We start from the raw sequence: 19,973 nt of genomic DNA, 5'->3' as shown, positions 1-19,973 counted from the left end.
TTACATAAGAATATTGGAGCCCACCGTGGGGCCTCGGTAAAATTTATCCTAGGCCGCACTCATTAGCCCATAAATGAATTCAGAAACTGATCCTCCAGACATGACACAACTGTTGACCATGTTCGACGACCTGCGGCAGCAAAACGAGACAATGCAAGACAACGTTCAGGTTTTGCAACTCCAAAGTCAAGGGAACGGAGAACCAGAAGACGAGATTCTTGAGCCGCAACCCCTGTCTCAAGAAATTTGGGAGAACCAAGTTCCTGACAATATTTGAGCACCGTCGCTTACCACATATGACAGCAAGTCCGACCCCCAGGAGCAAATTATTGCCGTTAACAATCAAATGGAGGTAATAGGCCCCTCAGACTCTTTGAAGTGTAAGTTGATGTCTGGTACTTTCATGGATGTAGCCTTAAGGTGGTACATGAGCCAACTCGGCAGTCCATCGAAATCTATCAAGACCTTACTAAAAAGCGGATACAACACTTCTCGCCCAATAAGCGCTGAAAATTCTCCACAATAGTGTTGTTCAACGTTCGACAGGGACACTCAGAATCTTTAAGGGAGTACCTTGCATGGTTTAATGAAGAAACTGTCAAGGTTTTACATCCCATCCAGGAGTTATTCGTGGGAGCGTTTCAGCATGGTCTTCGGGTGGGGCAGTTCAACGAAACCGTGGCACAGAAGCCGACCACGAACATGAATGAGATCATTACTCGGGCCGAGTGCTACATCAAGGGCGAAGAGAGTAACCGAGAGAAGAGATCCCGAGAATCATTCGAGAAATCAAAAGGCCGTGAAAATGGACCCAAGAAGAAGCAAGAGCAACAACGACCTTTTAATCGAGACAGACGTGATGACAGAGCTCCTTAGAAGCCGAGTAGGCGACCACTAGAGCGAGAAGGAAATCTCACTACATTGAACAGTAAGATGGGAGAAATATTCCAGGAAGTGGCTCATCTAAACCTCATCTCGGACCCTCTTAAGCCAAAAGGCCAACGCCGTGCTTGGGAAGAATGTCGGAGCCTGGTGTAGTTACCATCACCTCCGAGGACACCATACCGATGATTGCAAGCAACTGAAAAAGGAGATCGAGGCCCTAATACAAAGGGGGCACCTATCTACCTATGTAAAAGATAATAGGATGAGAGATACTGACAGGGAAGAGTTCGATCAAGAAGGTTCCTCACGCTGCAAAAAGGGGAAGGAGGCCGAAAAGGTGCATGAGATGAGGGCAATCCATCATACCCTCAATACCATAGCAGGCGGGTTCGCAGGTGGGGGTAAAACGAGTTCGTCTCGGAAAAAATATGTCGGGGCCATGATGCATATATCCAAGACAATGGTTCCCAACGACGATCAAGACTTGGATCCGATCGGTTTCTCCAAGCTAGACGCTATGGGAATCATGCCACACAAAGATGACTCAATGGTGATTAAAATACATATACGAGACTGGACGATCACACGTGTCCTAGTTGATCTGGGTAACTTCGCTAATATACTATACTGGGAAGCCTTCAAGGGAATGAAGTTCGCCATTGTTGAAATGTTGCCTTTTAGGGGAGCCCTGGTCGATTTTGCCAAAGAGCAAGTACAAATCATGGGGAACCTTTTCGTACTGACAACTTTTAGAAGCAGTGAGAAAGCAAAAACCATCAGAGTAAGATATTTGTTTGTCAACGCGGCCTCACCTTACAATGTCATCATCGGCAGACCATCTTTCAATGCCTTGGTAGCAGTGTTGTCAACACTGTACTTGACAATGAAGTATCTGCTGGGGGACGGTTGAGTAGGAGTTGTTAAAGGTGACCAAGGATTGGCAAGGAAATGCTACAAAGACAGCCTGAAATTGAAGAACAAGGCACAACCTCAACCTGCTGAAAAGCTTAAGGTAGGTATGGTCAACCTTGTGGACATGGACTCCAGAGCGGATCCCCCTAAGGACAGTTTGTTACCCTATGAGGGAACCAAGAAGATTAAAATTGGCGATCGTCCATCCGAGGTCACCTACCTGGGAGTCAGCCTCAACCCTGAGGAGGAAGTAGAAATAGTGTCGGTGTTAAAGCATAATGTAGATTTGTTCGCTCAGAAACCTTCATACATTCCCGTCTTTGACCCGAATGTCATGTATCGTTACTTAGCACTTGATCCAGACAAGATGTCGGTGTCTCAAAAGAAACGGAAGGGAGGCGAGGAGAAAAAAAAGCCATCACTGAAGAGGTCAGAAAACTGCTTGAGGCTACGTTTCTAAAAGAAATCAGGTACCCTAAATAGGAACGGGGTCTCTGGTCCAATAGTGGGGAAAGAGAGCATGTCCATCTGAGGCATAGAGGACTCGGGGAAAAGTCGGTCCGCCCTTGAATCTCACAAATTGGTCCTTAAAACCCTCATAGTTACTGGTGTACGCCTATAAAAAACTTTTTTGAGGAATACCGATTACTTGGATCCAACTACCTTTTTCTACTCCTTTGACTTCAAAGAAAGAGAAAAATAATCCTACAGTAGGTATGATCGCAACTGCCTCAGAGACTCTCTCGGATGCTTTTATAAAACCCCAGCTATTAGGGTGCACCTGCGAGGGAGCCACGTTTATGGTCTTGAGTAGGTCCACTTCAAAATCTGAAAAAGGAATTTTAATTCCGAAGTCCTCCAGGACACTTGGATAGAAGTAAAAAAGCTCGTCCTTAGAGCTCGGAGGCTGAAGAGTACAAAATCGCTCTCCGGGTCCGCAGGGTTCCAGCACCACATCATTCTCATTACCAGTCGAGGATATACTTCTTAGGGAGCAAAACTTTGCAATTTCTATGTCGGTACACAAACTTTGTTTGAAGCTCATAACTTCGTCATCGAAGGGAGCGGCGGTCTGCATGATGAGCTCTACGGAACTTGAGGAGGAAGAGGAGGAATCAGAATCATTAAAATCTCATTCAAGAGTCGATTCATTTCTTCTCTACCTAAACTCCTCTCCATATCTCGTATAAACGAGTCCCATACCTCTTTACTCTCAGCAGCGTTGGTAGGTTTTGGAATACCGACTATTCTACAATAATTGATCATTCCTACCATGTCTCTATATATTATGACTATTCGGAATAAAATAAGAGATCAAGAGAGAAAAGGGAAATACCTGAGTTATATACTGCTAACTTGAGAGTCAAGAAAAGAAAATGGGTGGCAGAAGTTGGGTTGTGAAAAGATGAGTTTAAATGATGTCAAGAAGGGTTTAAATAGGGTTTAGTATAATGATGAGGATAGATAAATAGTTTCCTATAAAACCGGTTCCCCGTAAAAATCATTATTATTATTTCATGACACGCAACCTTTCGCCTACTGCTGATGTAACACCCCATATTTTTTCCAATTTCAATTTAATTGAGATTTAAGTTAATTATTGGAATTAATTAATTAATGGGATTATTGAGAAATTGTGAAGGAAATAATTGGGCTTGATGTGGTTAGTAAAGAGGGGGTGTGATAGTTAGGCCTTTTATTAAAGTTATATTTTATTTTTCATAACATAGAGTAATTGTGAAAAAGAGAAAAGTAGAAGCAAAAAGGAGCAAGAAGGTCTGAGAAGGAAAAGATACGTGAAAGAGGAGAAGGGAAGAAGAAGAGTTTCAAGAATCTTTAACCAAGGTAAGGAGGGACTCTTCCGGTTAATTTCTATTATGCGATTATAGGTGATAGAATGGACTAAAATATGATTTGAATCGATTGAGTATATTGGGATTGGGATTGTTAGGTTTAGGGAAATTGATGAGATTGCATGAATTGTTGATTGATAAATGTATTTTATTGATGTTTGATGATGTATGATGATGTTTGTGATGGTTCCATACCTGTAAATGATGTTTAGAAACGATTTGTAGTGGTGGATGTGTGAAATCGCAGGTCTGACACAAACCTGAGAATCTGCAAAATCGCACGTCCGCTAAGCGGCCCCTGGCTCGCTAAGCGGATGATGATTGTTTTCAAATAATAAAAGGGCTCGCTAAGAGGAGGTCCCAACGTAGATAGCTACTGTGACACGCCGCTTGAAGTGGGTTTATTGAATTTGATACCATAAGCGCGCTAGAGGTCGCTAAGCGGACCCTGTAGTGCAGAAAATTCCTAAACTTTGAAAAATCATAACTTTTGATCCGTATACCCGTTCTTAGTGCCGTTTTGGGCGTTGTAAAGAAAATTAAATATTTTATATGATGAATTGGTGGGATGGACAGTGGCCCGACTAAATTTTAAAAATTGATTTAATTGCTTTGTGAAATGAAATATTGTGCATATGTGTGATTGTGTGAATATGACAATGTTTCCGTGTGATGATAGATGAATTATGGTTATTGTTATGGTTATCATGATGAATGTGTAAATAATTGAATGATTGTGCAAACATGTGCATACTTTATCGGTGATGAAACTGGTGAATTATGGTGAGACGGTGCGGTGCATCGGATTCGGTGATGTTTTAAGTATGTTATATGTGTGCATTCATTCATATGCATCCGGTGATGGATCCCGATGATGTTTGGATCAATGGTGGGCATAATTCTCATTGTGTGGAATTTGTGTCGGTAGGGTCGTATCTTGATGAGGTTTAGATCGGTCGGGTGGATTAATCCCACGGTTTATTGGTACCACATGCATAACGTCAGTTAGTCATATGCATCCTTGTCATAACATGATTGAATTGATTTTAGTGTTATGTTTGGTGTTGAAATTGTTATGATTGATAATTGAGAATCTGGATATATGACGAATTGGGTGAATGATATATTATGATGTTTTGTTGCTTAATAATGCATAACATTGATTAATTGTGAATGAGACTCACCCTTACTTGTTGACATTTTCAGATTGAGGAGTAGCGGCTTTAGTGCTCGGTGGGGATGACTTGTAGAGTTTATCCGTTTATGTTGGGTCGTTTCGGTCATGCTCTGATCTTGTAACACTAGGAACGCTAGACTTAGACTTTAATTTTGTTATACTCTATTTGGTTGGTTGGATTAGGTTCCGTTGGAACCGTTTTGAAAGATGTTTTATTATTCTGCTGTGATAAACATAATAATGTTATTTTGGTGAACGTTCCTATTAAGGCATGAATTCAGACTATAATTAGTTTATTTGTTTAAATAATTGTGGCACCCTTGTGTTTATGTTTTTACTCTGATTATTCTATTAATTGTCGCGTGGTTTAGAAGGGTGTTACAGCTGACACGTTTGTAACGGCTATAAAACATACGAGACCTTCATAACCGAGCACATCATCTTGTCAGCGATGACTCATACTCGGGGGGCTTGTTCCATACTAGAAATGTTTATGAGTACACAACCTGGGATGTGTTATGGATAGAGGTAGGGTATACGACCTAGCCGAGGACTGCACCTAGGCGGTAACAAAGTACCTACTCGGCAGGGTCACAAGCTGTGATACTAGGAGTTAGGACGCATACTAGAGGCATATGGAAAGTCACAAGTTCAACTCGGACGTAATGACTTGAGGTTACGAGCAAGTCGGTTGTAACCAATGCTTGAACGTGCCATTCATGGCTGGATATTAAAGGACGTAGAAACGTTTGTAACCATAAAAGTTCCAGAGATGCTTCTTAAATGAGGCTTTAAGGGACCAAGTCGGGGCTATAAAAAGGGCTCCCGCAAGAGGGTTAATCAAGACACTTCTCTTGGAACAAAGTGCATCGCTCACTACTTCCAAATCCCTAAAGCTCATCATAGTGACATCTAGTTTCCAAGCTCCACCATATCCAATTTTTTACACAAGAACAAAAGGTAACGCCTATGAGTTCCAAATTAGGTAGAAATTGATATATAGTCGTTACTAATTGATTGAGTGCATTCAAACAGCCTTAAACTTTAAAAAGTTGTTAATCTAATCGATTGACATAATTGATTAAATCCAGTAAAAAAATATTTTTTGGATTTTTGAATGTTCCCATCTCTTTCTATGCAACTTCTATATATCTTTCTCAATTCATTCTTCTCCAAGGAAATTTTAAAAATATTTTATTGTGTGTGCGCTTATAGCCATCTAGTTCTATAAAAAAAGACTTTTGCGTTTACAAAAGTCCCACTCACTTACTAAATTGGGATAACTTCCCTAAGCCTGTGTCTGATGTATTCATTGTGTTGACATTTGAGATCTCAAGAGGTTTCTAATAATTACTTTATTTGCCTTTATCTGAACACTTCATCAACTCTTTATCAAACCTATGGCTTGTATGTTTAATTGCTTAAGTGCATTGATTGACTTTCATAATGGTTGCATCTTTGTTATACTGAGTGTTAATCTTTTCTGATCTTTTACAGTTGACATCATGTTGCATCTTTATTATGCTGAATATCTTATTCGGTTCTTCACAATTGTTATTATGTTGATGTTACCTTTCTTGTTTGATCTTTTATAGTTGTCATCATCAAAACAAAAACCTATTACCTGCAAAATAAGGTTCCTCAAGAAGAAGTAAGAGTGAACTGCTTATATTATGTCTCTATATCGATGATTTGTTGATAACATGTAGCTGCAAGTAAGAGATCGAAGACTTTAAAGGAGTTTGAAATGTCTAACCTGGGCAACATTTCATACTTACTTGGCATAGAATTCTACAAGAGTAGTAGATGCTTGATGATATATCAAAGAAGATATGCAAGTGATATACTCAAAAGATTTGAGATAGAAGACTACAATGCAACTCTGACACCTATTGAACCAAAATTGAAACTGTCGAAGGACTGAGATGAAGATGATGTTGATCCAACTCAGTATAGAAGACTTATTGGATCACTAAGATACCTTTGTCACACAAGGCCTGGTCTAGTATATATTGTAGGTATGGTGAGTAGATTCATGTAGAAGTCAAATGTATCACAGCTTACATCCACAAAGAGGATACTAAGGTATCTCAAAGGAACTCTCGACTATGACATTTTATTTTCTGCAGTCGATGAAGGAAAAGAATGCAAACTAGTGGATTACACCAACTCAAGTAGGTGGTGTACAGGTGCTTGGAGCTAAAGAAAAGAACTAGTAGTAGAGATGTCAAGCAACATGGATGGAGAATTTGATCGAAGAAATTACAAGGAATAATCATGGAGCAATAACCATGAAGATCGACAACATGTCTACTATCAATCTGCCGAACAACTCGATATCGCATGGAAGAAGCAAACAAATCGAGATAAGGTTCCATTATTTTTCGAAAGCAAGTAGCAAATGGGAAGTTGTACTTGGAACACTGCATATTTGAGAATCAAATTGGAGACATCATGATAGAGGCTGTGCAGGTCGAATTGTTCAAGAGAGTGAGAACTATGATGAATGTAGATAGCTTGGACACAATAGATTAGGTGGTGTGTTAAATGTAATTCTCTGTGTCGAAGTAGTATTCCACAGAGTCTATATTAAATGTATTCGACAGAGATTCGAATACAACAAGTAATTGTTAGAGTATGTAGCTGTCGAAATATGTTAGATTTAACATTTGTTGTGTAACAGCTGAGTTAGTTAGAGTTTGCTCGACAAACAAACAAATTTAGCTATAAATACGGAGGTACCCCATTATTGTAAAGAAGAGAGCAATTCAGTTAGAATTGAGATTCAATAAAATCCTCTACTCTCTTCTCCCAAAACCCTATTTTATCATCTTTTTTTTCTCTCTCAATTATCTTCTCTCATAATCTTTGCGCAGCTGAATCATCTTGCAATCAAAGAGTGATTGAAACACTCGAGTGAAGAGTGAAGAACAAGAAGCTTAATTAATCAAAAAGATTGATTTTCGTTAAATCAAAATTGATTCGGATTACCTTCAAGATTAAGGTTAATTCCAATAATAATAATTTTTTATTTATATATATATATATATATATATTTATATATATATATATATATTTATATATATATATATATATATATATATATATATATATATATATATATATATATAGGGTCGGTCCTTTGAATTTGGGTGCCTTGGACGAATCAAAAGAGTGGTGCCCCTATAATTTTTTTAACAATAAATACATAAGGATAAAAGAAATAATTGAACAAAAAACACATTTTTATTTGACACTATGCAAAAAAACTACGAGTATGGATCTTTGAATCAATGTTTATACTACATCAAAACATAAACTACTATAAAGAAACTTATTCTTCTTTTTCTTCTTCTTCTTGATCTGATATTTTTTCCTATAAAAAAATTGACCAAACTTTTAAAATTCTTTAAATATTATCCTCTAGCATTTTTAGTTGCAAAATCATTAATAATTTATTCATAATCAAGGTTCTTCAAAAAAAATTTTCAATTGAAATCAACGCAAGACTATTTAAATCTATATAGTATATCTCAAATAAAATTTTAATAATTTTAATTTAGCAAAACTTTTCAGTAAATATAACACTGATAGAAATAGTCAATTTATTCTATAAGCTATGCATGCAATAGAAAAACAATTAAAATTTTTTAAAGAACTCAATATCATATAGCTTGATTTTGATTCGATTGTTAAAACTTCTATTATAACTTTCAATTCATAAAAAAAAATTCACCATCAAGATCAAGAAAATCGTCATGTTTTAAACAAGTTTCAAGATGTTTATAACATGCTTTCAAGTCCCTATCAGATAATGATCTAAGTCTTTCAAGTTAAACAAGAATCCAAAAATATTTTCATATGTGCTATACTGCTAAAATCTTCTATTAAGCGAGTCAATTGTTTGATCTGCAATATATAAGAAATAGTGATTTCGGAAAGACTCTTCAGCAGACTCAAGATTCAGTTGTGTGGGTTTAGATTGATTTTCATGAGTGTTGTTTTCTACGAATTTGACGTTTTTGAATAAACACACATTCAATCTCCATTTCATTTCTTTCAGCACTAGCCTTAACATTTACAAATCTATTTTTTCTTTTAATATATATAGATGTTAAAGAATATTTTTTTGGTGCCCCTAAAATTATGGGGTCCTGGGCTCCCGCCCCACGAGCCCGTGCTCAGGGCCACCCATATATATATATATATATATATATATATATATATATATATATATATATATATATATATATATATATATATATATATATATATATATATATATATATATATATATATATATATATATATTCCAAAGCATTGCTAAATATTAGGAAGGTGGCAAGAAATATACTTGTATTTTTTAAAACTAAAATCAAAAGTGTTTTCTTCATATTTAACAAAAATCGTGTAAATCAGTGGTTAAGGTTGATTCTTGCGTTCCTTCATGCAAAATTGCAAACTAGCATTTTTTATAAAATAATATAGTTAAAATAATATGTATTTATAGACAATTTCAAACGTTGAAATGTAAAGGAAAAAATAATTTTATTTGTTATAGTAGCACATTGAACTGTCACGCGAAATTGTGCTGATCAGCTTATAGCATTGACAAATATTATTTAATACTGAAATTCTTGCATGTGGCCATCACTCACACGCTGATTGATAGAGATCTTCCATTTCGTTTTGCTAGTCAAAATCACAAACGCTTTGAATTGGACGTTGGAAATTACATTTGAGTTTCCATTTACAAGAACCGGCGGAAAGACGGACACTAATTCCTTTGTTTGTTTTTATTGTACTTTTAATACATTGTATCAATCAACACCCAAACTGAATAATACTATACTTCTATACAATACAATATACTTTGATATATTTTCTTATTTGTTTTGAACTTTGAACCACGACTAAGATTACACATTGTAAAAATAAAAATAAAATAAAAAAGAACTTCCTAGAAAGATATGATGAAGGAAAAATATGAGTGGACGTGTCCACTTTCCATTATTTGAAAAAAAAAAAGGAAAGAAATATTTAGTTAGGACCAACCAAACAATCTTTCTTCATGGGTTGGATTGATTTTTTTTTTTAAAAATGAAACTTCAATAGATAGAAGGAAAAAGATGAAAAAAAAATAGAGGGACATCAACTAAAATCCTATCAGGTAGAAACAAACTTAGAGAAAAGGATATTTAACATATTTTTTACAAAATCGGTCCTTAAGAAGGAAGAGACTGATGAAAACTGAGTAAAATCTATAATAGTTAGACCTAGATTAGCAAGGGCATCTGCACAATCCCTATAAATATGGGAAACCACAAAATTTCAATTAGAAACTATATTTATACAATTCGTCCACCTATTTCTAATTTGCCAAACTAAAGAAGATTTGGATGGAGGAATCGATTTGGACCAAATCCACCGTCATTAATCTTGACTAACACCTTTAACCCGCTTAAAATCGAAAGCATCTTTGGAAGAAAGATCTCTAGTAGCTGAATGAATCCAGACTTTCTTATCCAATCTAAGATCAAAGGGAATATGACAATTGTGTATTCTCAACCAGATAGAAGAGGAATTACGGTGGCAGATTTAGAGAAATCCCACCGACCATTGAAAATAATGGTGTTCACAGAATGATCCACAATAAATTGCTGATCCACCAAATCCAGATACAACAGAGCACCACACTAATTATCAAACCACAAGTTGATAGAAGTACCGTTGCTGAAACACCAAGAAGAGTTGTCCAAAATTGTAGTCAACTCTGATTTCGTACTCGTCCAGATAGAGGAAAAAATGTGGAAATTTATGACCTTTTATTTCCTAAACACTTTTTTCCTAAGAAGAGAGACCCAAGAAACAGAGGAGTTAAAGAGCGCCCAAGCAAGCTTGAGGTTGGTAGCATCATTTAACTTGATGATCAATCTAATACCGAGGCCACCCTCTTGAATAGGTTGATACATTTGTTTTCAAGCCACGGTTATCACTTTATTCTTTGAAGTCTCCACACTCCAAATAAATTTTTTACAGCCTGCTCAAGGCCACAAAAAAGAGAATCCGGTCAAGCGTAGATGGACATGTTGTGGGTTAGCATACTCTAAATAGTGGACTTTACTAGCTCTATTCTACATGCAAAAGAAAATAGAGAACCTTTACAAGAAGTAAGTTTATTAATATTTTTTTCGACAATCATTCTCAAATAAACTGCCTTCGGCTTGCCTTTGAAAATTGGGACCCTCAGATAATTAAAAGGAGCAGTTCCTGTATTAAAACCAGAGAGCTCCGCCAGAATATTTAGCCTAGAAAAAGACATAGCTCCTCCAAAGATGAAATATTTTCCACAATTCACCTTTTGACCACAAACAGCTGCGTAATTTTCAAAGATGGAGATGAGGTTTTTGATATTAGAAATTTTACCTTTGCAGAGAATGAACACATCATCAGCATAAAGAATATGAGAGGGTACAGTGATATTGTTAGGGACCTTGATGAGATCCAACTTATGAGAAGAGACTAAGTTGGAAATCTTCCTACTAAGCACCTCTTCGGTGAGACGAAAAAGCAGCGGAGAAAACGGGTCACCTTGCCGAACACCACTGGAACAATTGAAATAACCATGCAAAAAACTGTTGATGTTAATTGAAAGGGAGGCCAGTGAAGAATGCTACTGATCCAAAAACAAAATTGAGGATTAAAACCAAACTTTTGGAGCACCCTTAACAAAAAATTCCAATTAAGCGTATCAAAGGCTTTGGAAATGTCCACCTTAAGAGCCATGTTGCCACACCAAGATTTAGAATCAAGAAAGTTGAAACCCTCAGAAAGTAAATCAATGTAATCATGAATACGTCTTCCTTGAATAAAACCTCTTAGCTCCTAAGAGACAAGAAAAGGCATGATAGCAACAAACCTATCCGCTAAAATCTTTGAAATAATTTTAAATTTGAAGTTTGAGACTACAATAAGCCGAAATTAGTCCAAAGAGGCAGCACCCTTGACTTTAGGAATAAGAAGGTACTAGAATTGAAACCCGAAAGAACCTAGCTAGATTTAAAAAATTGCAGAACTGCCTCTGAAACATCAAGTTTAATGATCTTCCAATACTTGTGATTAAAAACAGGTCCAAACCCATATGAACTGGGCATTATCTTTATTCATATTAAAAACAGCAGCTGAAATTTCATCCATAGAGAGCAACAAAGTCAAGATAGCGTTCAAAATTTCATTAACTAAAGTAGGAATTGTGTCATCCACCAAAGTGAAATCCTGCAAAACAGAAAGGTTAGACGAAAACAAAGTTACAAAGTAATGTACTGCATAGTCTGCAATCTCCTTCGGATCCGTAAGTAATTTATCCTCAATCATAAGCATAGTGATAGGCCTAAATTTTTGTTTGATCTTGGTGATACGATGAAAAAAATTGCGTTTCGATCTCCATCAAGGTGCCATTTCACTTTGAATTTATCTTTCCAAAAACTCTCCTCCATGGCAAGAGCTTTCAAAAGCATATTCTGGGCTTCCAACTCAAATTTCTTAAGATTGTCATTTATGCCAACATGCTGAATTTGATCTTGAATGTTCACAAGATTGACTTTGGTGCTTCTAACATTATCAGTAACATTCCCAAAAACATTTATGTTCCATACTTTAAGATCTCTCTAGAATTTGGAGTTTTTTTACTAAGAACGAACATGGGACAACTAACAATCTTTTGGGGCCAAACAGCCTCAATAAAAGATTTACAAATTTTCATGAAGCGTCCATGTATTGAGGAATTGGAATTGAGATGCAACTCTAATGGTGTTGATATGAAATTCCAACAGGAGAGGATAATGATCAGAACAGACTTTGGTAAGCGTAGAAACTGAATACAGTTGCAAGAATCAAATCAAAGTTGATTACCAATGCAACGATCTAGCCTTATTTCTATGAAAAGAGGAGGGTCTCTCTTATTGGACCAAGTGAACTTAGCTCAAGTAGTGGGGAAATGAATGAGATTATTGCAATCCGTCCAGTTGAGGAAATGTGTCATAGGCCTCTTTACGGGACTGTTTCTGCCTCTGTGTTTATGAGCTCCTATGATCACATCAAATTCTCCAAAAAACGACCAAGGAAAAGGATGATTAGATTGAAGATCATTAAGATCCTTCCAAATCTCCCTTCTTTTAAGGAGAAAGCAATGAACTGATAAGAAATGGAGATAATGTTAGGAGAAAGATATGTACTGCAGAAGCACCAAAGAGAGGGCTGCTCCAAATTATTGAAGGAGAAAGGTTTGAGACCTAATTTAAAGAACCAATTAGAGGGGAATTTTGAAAATACAATTTTCGGTTCAACAATATAAAGTAAGTCCAGTTTGTGAAGTTTGAGCAATCTCTTCAAGGCTAATCTAAAAGGAGCATTAGCCATACCTCTAATGTTCCAAAAGAGGGACTTCATGAGGAAGATTTAGCAAGTCCTACTTGAGACCTAGTGGAGTATTTTTGTTTAATTCAAGCAAACTGTTTCTTTTTTAGGATAGACATTGCATTAGAGAAAGGACCTTCATCAATAATAGGCTTTTACTATGGTTTCCAATGTCTTGAGTTGCATTCATAAAAAGAGACGATTGAGAACAAGAATCTTTAGGTGGTTGAGTTGAAACAAGAATCTATTACCAATTTTGATGCAAAAGACAAAAAAAATTAATTAATACTTCCTCAATTTTAAAATGACAGTCGTTTAGCAAATAAAAATTGTTTTAAAATCACTGTCGTTTTCATTTTTCAATGTAAAATTTATTGCTATTTTTCTAAAAGATTCATTTAATTATTACTCTGTGCAGTACTTCCAACTTATTAATAAAGTTAATTTAGTAAAAATATAATGACCTATGACAATATGATTGCATTCTTTAATCTGTGTGAAAAAACCTTACACGACACTCATTTTAAAATAGAAGGATTATTATATTAATAATATGATGTTATGATAAAAATAAATACTATAAATGTAATAGAATATTCACTACTAGAAAATTCGCTTTTAGTGACCGAATTAGAGACCGAAAAAGCTTAAAAATCGGTCACTAAAACGTTTAGAGACCGATTTAGCGACCATTACTTTTCTGTTGAAAAAATGCTAGTCGCTAAGCTTTTGCGATGAATTTAGTGACCGAAATTTAGAGACTGAATTTGTGACCGTATTCAGTGACCAATTTTAGAGACCGATTTTAGTGTTCTTTTTCATAACATAAAATTAAAAATCGTGATACCTAAGAATCAAATTTGTGACCTCCGCGTATTTTAATAACAACTTGCCACTACACCACTTAACAACTATTGTTATATTTTATATTTAAACATATATACATATAAAAAAATTAAAACAATAAAAATATAAAAATTTTAGTAAAAATTTAAATTTTGAAAGAGAATTAGAATCTTTAAAAAAAATGGAAAGAAAATAGTAAAATAATAAAGAGGATTAAAAATAGAAAAAGAAAACAAAAAATATTAGTGACCGAAATTTCGGTCTCTAATTTATATATAAAAATTAAATTATATATAAAATTATTTTTTGTGACCGATTTAGTGACCACTTAGAATTGGCTCATGAATATTAAATTTTGGTGGCTAATTTGGTCACTATAATGACCAAAATTTCGGTCACAAAATATTGGTCTCTAAATCGGTGGCTAATTTATTTTAGTGACCCATTTAGTGACCTCTTAAAATTTTCTCATGAATATAAAATTTTGGTGGCTAATTCGGTCACTACAGTGACCAAAATTTTTCGGTCACTAAAAGCGAATTTTTTAGTAGTAATTATTTTTTCAAACAGTAACACATTAATTAACACACCATGGATTTAAATCAAGTATTTATATACTGTAACTTTATATTAAGAGTAAGATGTAATTGAATAATTATATTTTTTCCCCCTTGTATGCTATGTTTACACCACCTATTACATGTTTATCATATTTAAATTAAAAAATTATTATTTATAAAAAAGTAAAATTTTAAAATTTAAAAGATATATTATTTAAATAAAAATTATTTTTAAATTAAAAATATATTTTAAAAATATACATGTTAAAAAATATTTTTCTAAAAAATATTTTTTTTCTAAATTATTTTTATAACACAAATATATTTGGTTAATCAATTTGGTTAGTGAAAAATATACATTGGTTATTATATTTTATATTTTAATGTCAAAACTTGGTTAATATTATGTATTTTATTGGTTAATGAAGTAGTAAATTTGGTTAATCAATTATACATAAAATATGTAATGCAATAATAATATTAGTTAATGACAAATATTATATACGTGTTTCGCAAGCTACAGGTTTGATAGCTCATCCATCAAAGTTTAAGTTGTACTTTGGTGTAGTTCAGTTCAAGGAAAGACAAGAGATTATGATGGCTACGGGTTTTACTGAAGGTGAATTATCTTTCAAGTATTTGGGAGTGCCCCTATCCAACATGAAACTCACTATTCAACAATGTAAACCATTGAACGAAAGAATAGTATCCAAGATAAAGCATTGGTCAACAAGGCTATTGAGCTATGCTGAACACTGTCAGCTGATTAAAAGTGTTCTTTTTGTAATTACGGTTTACTGGATGCATATTTTCCCTCTCCCTCAAAAAGTAATTAAGCAAATAGAAGCGACTTGTAGAAGCTACTTATAGAATGGAACATATGAGGTTAGTAGGAAAGCACCAATTTCCTGGCAAAAACTATGACAAAAAATTGCTGGTGGTTTAAACATCACGTCTTTGCAGAGTTAGAACAAGGCAACAATAGGAATACTGTTGTGGAACATCCGTGTTAAATTTGATAAGTTGTGGATCCAGTGGCTCCACACTTATTATTTCAAAGGATGTGACATCATGCAATGGCAGGTAACCTCTAATTTCTAATGGATATTGAAATTTTTTGTTAAAAGTAGATATTACTTGAGTAGTACTGGATAATGGGTTGATGTTGTTGAAAAGAAAAAGTATAAAACATGTGTGATGTACAAAGCCTTGCGTGATGATTATGAGTAAGTTGCTTGGAAAAGGATCTTGTTCAACAACCATGCAAGACTTAGGGCCACATTCATTTTGTGGATGGTACTTATGGAGAGATGACCAATAAAAAATAAAATAGCTAAGTTTGGGATCGCCATGAATCAAAAGTGTTGCTTTTGTGCTCATGATGAGACCATGAACCATTTGTTTTTTGAATGCATGAAGAATAACAAAATCTGGCAGGATATCCTTCAATGGTTAAAGATAAATAGACATCCAAATGAGTGGACAAAATAGATTTAATGGATCACCAAAGAAATAAAGAAAAAAGGAGTACATAGACAACTGATAGAGATTGCTCTAGCAGAAACAATACATGAGCTTTGGCATGCAAGAAACAATAGAGTTTTTCCGCAAAAAGATTTGGAACCTAGAATTACAGATATAATTATACATAACATTAGAGTGAGATGTAGTATGTATAGAAAATTAAACATACATGTTAGTCTATACGCTTAAGATTGATTCATAGATTCTTGGATCATTGTGATTGAATTGTACCTTATTGTTTTTTGGATAATGAGAATTTAGTGCTTTGATTCCCAAAATTTTTTATATATGTGTTACAAAAATAATTTTAAAAACAAAAATATTTTTTTTATAAATATTTTTTTTATTTAAAAAATATTATTCATCGTATTTATAAATAGTAAATACGATAAAGGTGTAAGAATTGGTATCAAAATACTTTTTTTTTTGTGTAAAGAAAATGTCAAAATAACATAATCTTGTATTTTTTTTATAAAGTCACCCGTCTCTATTTTTTATCATAAAATTAATAAACATTTATTCAAAATAAAAAATATCAATTTTTTAAATTAAATTTAATAAATAAATAACTAAATAAAAAAATTCTAGGATTATTTTTGTCATTTTTAGTTTTCTTTCTTTTTAATTTCTCTTATAACAATCAACTAAATAATCATTCCACTTTCCACTCTCTTTCTCTTCTTATGCTTTTTTTTTTTTTTTTTTTACTTTTCTTTTGTTTTAAGTGAGAGTGAAAATAAACTACGCCGAATTATGCTGTCAAGTTCAATTAAGTCTAATCCGTAAAAAAACAAAGTTTAAGTTTGACTAATAATTCACTGTAAATTTATTCTTAGGTTTGTGACTGACATTTTTAAAGATTTGGTTGAGTAATTAGTCATTTTAAAAACCTATTTCATTTAAACATATTAATTTAATAAATATTTAAATAGATTAACAATTTAAAAGACCGATAAACCTAAATATTTGTTTGCATTGACTCATATAAACTTATATAGTATAAAAGTTGTGAAATTATTTATCTAATTGAACTTATCAAAATACTTTATGTAACTATTTATAAGATTTTAAACTTATTTTCATAAGTTATTAAAGTTAATTAAAATTTATATTTATTTTAATTCAAAGGATACAATATACTATATTTAATAAGAAAATTATTTATATTTATTTAAACAAATTGTGTTTAAAAGACTTTTTATGACATATGGCTTAATTTTTTTCAACTAAAAAAGATTTATAAAAAAGTTAAAATTATTTCGTATATTTTATTAGTTTGTCTGATCTATTATTATTTTTAAATACACTATTGAAAAAGACAATTTTGAAATAACAATGTAATTGTTTAAATATTTTAGGAAAAATTATGCCCTTTAAAATTTATTTTTGTAATAGTTTGGTCCTAATTTTTTTTTTTTTTTACAACTTGATCTTTTAAGTCATCAAATCAAAGTTGTTCACAAGAAGAAAATATCATTAAGATGTTGATTGTTGTATTTTATTGAATTAAGATCTTAGTTTATGTATTTTGGCTGATTGTTTATGTATTTAGGATATTATTTTATGCATATTAATACTATTTTGCATATTTAGTTGTACACATTTGATAACTTTGATAACTTGATAAAAAAAAGGTTAAGGATCAATCTATTAAAAAATAACTTAAATGTCCTGCGTTGTAATTTTGCCAATATTTTATTTATTGCATCTAGTTATAATTATAATTTTTCGTCAACACATTATGATACCCCTAAAATTTGATTGAATCCCATTTATGATCCGATTCTAAATACGATATAATACAATCAAATAATTATCCTTCAAATAATAATGTTGTGATATAATGATATTAGAGATTCTTTTTGAGAAACAAATTGTGTTGTAGATGAGCTCGTAAAAATTGGAAAGTTATTGAAAAATGACTGCAAGTTTTAAGAATCTTCTTCAAAAAAAAAAATCTCTTGATTTATCTGCTCCTAGAGTAGTAGAAAAGTAGTTTTTTTTTTTTTTTTTTCTGATTTTGGGCTTAGGCCTTTAAATAAATATGGCTTAATTTTGGGCTTAGGCCCTTAAAAGTACAATTCTGACTCATTTCAGAAGTTCATTTTTGAAACTGGTGAGGGAAGTGTTTTCGGAAATGAACTTCTGAAACACCCCTGCGAACATCATCTCTGCAGATTTCATGGTAGACCTCAAAACACTTGAAAACTAGTTTTTATGCTTCTAAACAACCCTAAAGACTACTAACAACCTACCCCTATATCATTTTTCTAATTTCTAACAACCCTAACATGCATTTCAATCATAGATCTAAAGTTTTAGAAACTTACAAATTGAAGGTGATTGAGATGCTTTTGAATGTAGTAGAACAAGTAGATGGAGCCTTTGATGTAGCCTTGGAAGTTGGTTTGCAGAAAATCTCAGAGAGGTTGAGTTTGAAATTGGTTTAGGATAAATGATTTTGGATGTGGGGGGCTGTTTTGTTTAAACTGCAAAACGCGCAGTATTTCGGAAATGCACTTTCGAAATGGTGTTTTCGGAAATACATTTCCGAAATAAGAAATAAATTGAAAAAAAAAGACGTTTTCGGAGATGCATCTCCGAAAACACCTTTTTTTATACTTCGGAAATGCATTTCCGAAGTATAGGGACATTTAAGGGTTTTCACCAAGGGTGACCAAGAAGATAGGGGTCGATAAAGAAATTTTCTACAATAATCTTTCTTTAGTGTCAAACTAGTAAATCACTCGTGCTGCCGCACGGGTACATTTATTTGATATTATATATATATATATATATATATATATATATATATATATATATATATATATATATATATATATATATATATATATATATATATATATATATAATTTGTTTAGATATTTATAATATTAAATGATAAATATAATTGTATAAAGAATAATGATATTCATGCATTTGCATATGTTAGAATAATTTTGTATGGTGGTTTTATACTCAAATGCATATTGAAAGCAATATTTATACAAAAAAAATTGCGTGAATTTAACTAATCGTGTCCCGTTACAAATTTATTTATTATGATATAGGTTTTATTTAAATAAATATGTAGATATTTTATCGATAGTGCCCCGTGAGAAAAATAAAAATTTTGACATTTGAAAATAAGAATTTTGTGTCTTAAATAAAAGCAATTGCTAATTAAAATAAAATATGTATTTTGCTGATAGTTTTCAATGAGAAAATAGAAATATTGACATTTGAAAATATTTTGTTAATAATTATGAATAATTTTGACATTTGAAAATAATATGAGTTAAAAGATAGTGCACTTTCTGTCATCCAATAGAAAATCATAAATGTGCCATGTCATTAAGTTTTTTTAAAATAAAAAATTGGTTTAATTGGATACATGGGTGGTGATTGGTTGACAGTGTAAAAATATTTTACACTGTCAGTGCATCACCCATTTTCTCAAATAATATTGTTAATAATTATGTTAAGAGATTAATTGAAATACACTGTCAGTGTAAAACGACTTTACACCATCATCCAATTAGAATGAAGCATTTTAACACATGGGAAGAGAAAATTATGAAAAAAGTAATTATTAAAATGATTTAATTATAATTTATTTATTTATATTTTTAATTTCATATTTATGTGTCAAAATCATTGATTCTAATTGGATGATGGTGTAAAGTTATTTTATACTGACAGTATATTCCAATTAATCTCATAGGTTAATTCAATTTATTAATGTTTAAAAAATAAAAAAGAAAAGATAAAATTGAGAGAAAGAAAATTAAAATGAAAGTG

Source organism: Vicia villosa, linkage group LG3 (genome assembly GCF_029867415.1).
Source record: "Vicia villosa cultivar HV-30 ecotype Madison, WI linkage group LG3, Vvil1.0, whole genome shotgun sequence".
NCBI lineage: Eukaryota > Viridiplantae > Streptophyta > Magnoliopsida > Fabales > Fabaceae > Vicia > Vicia villosa.
Note: the sequence above shows the minus strand (reverse complement) of the source record.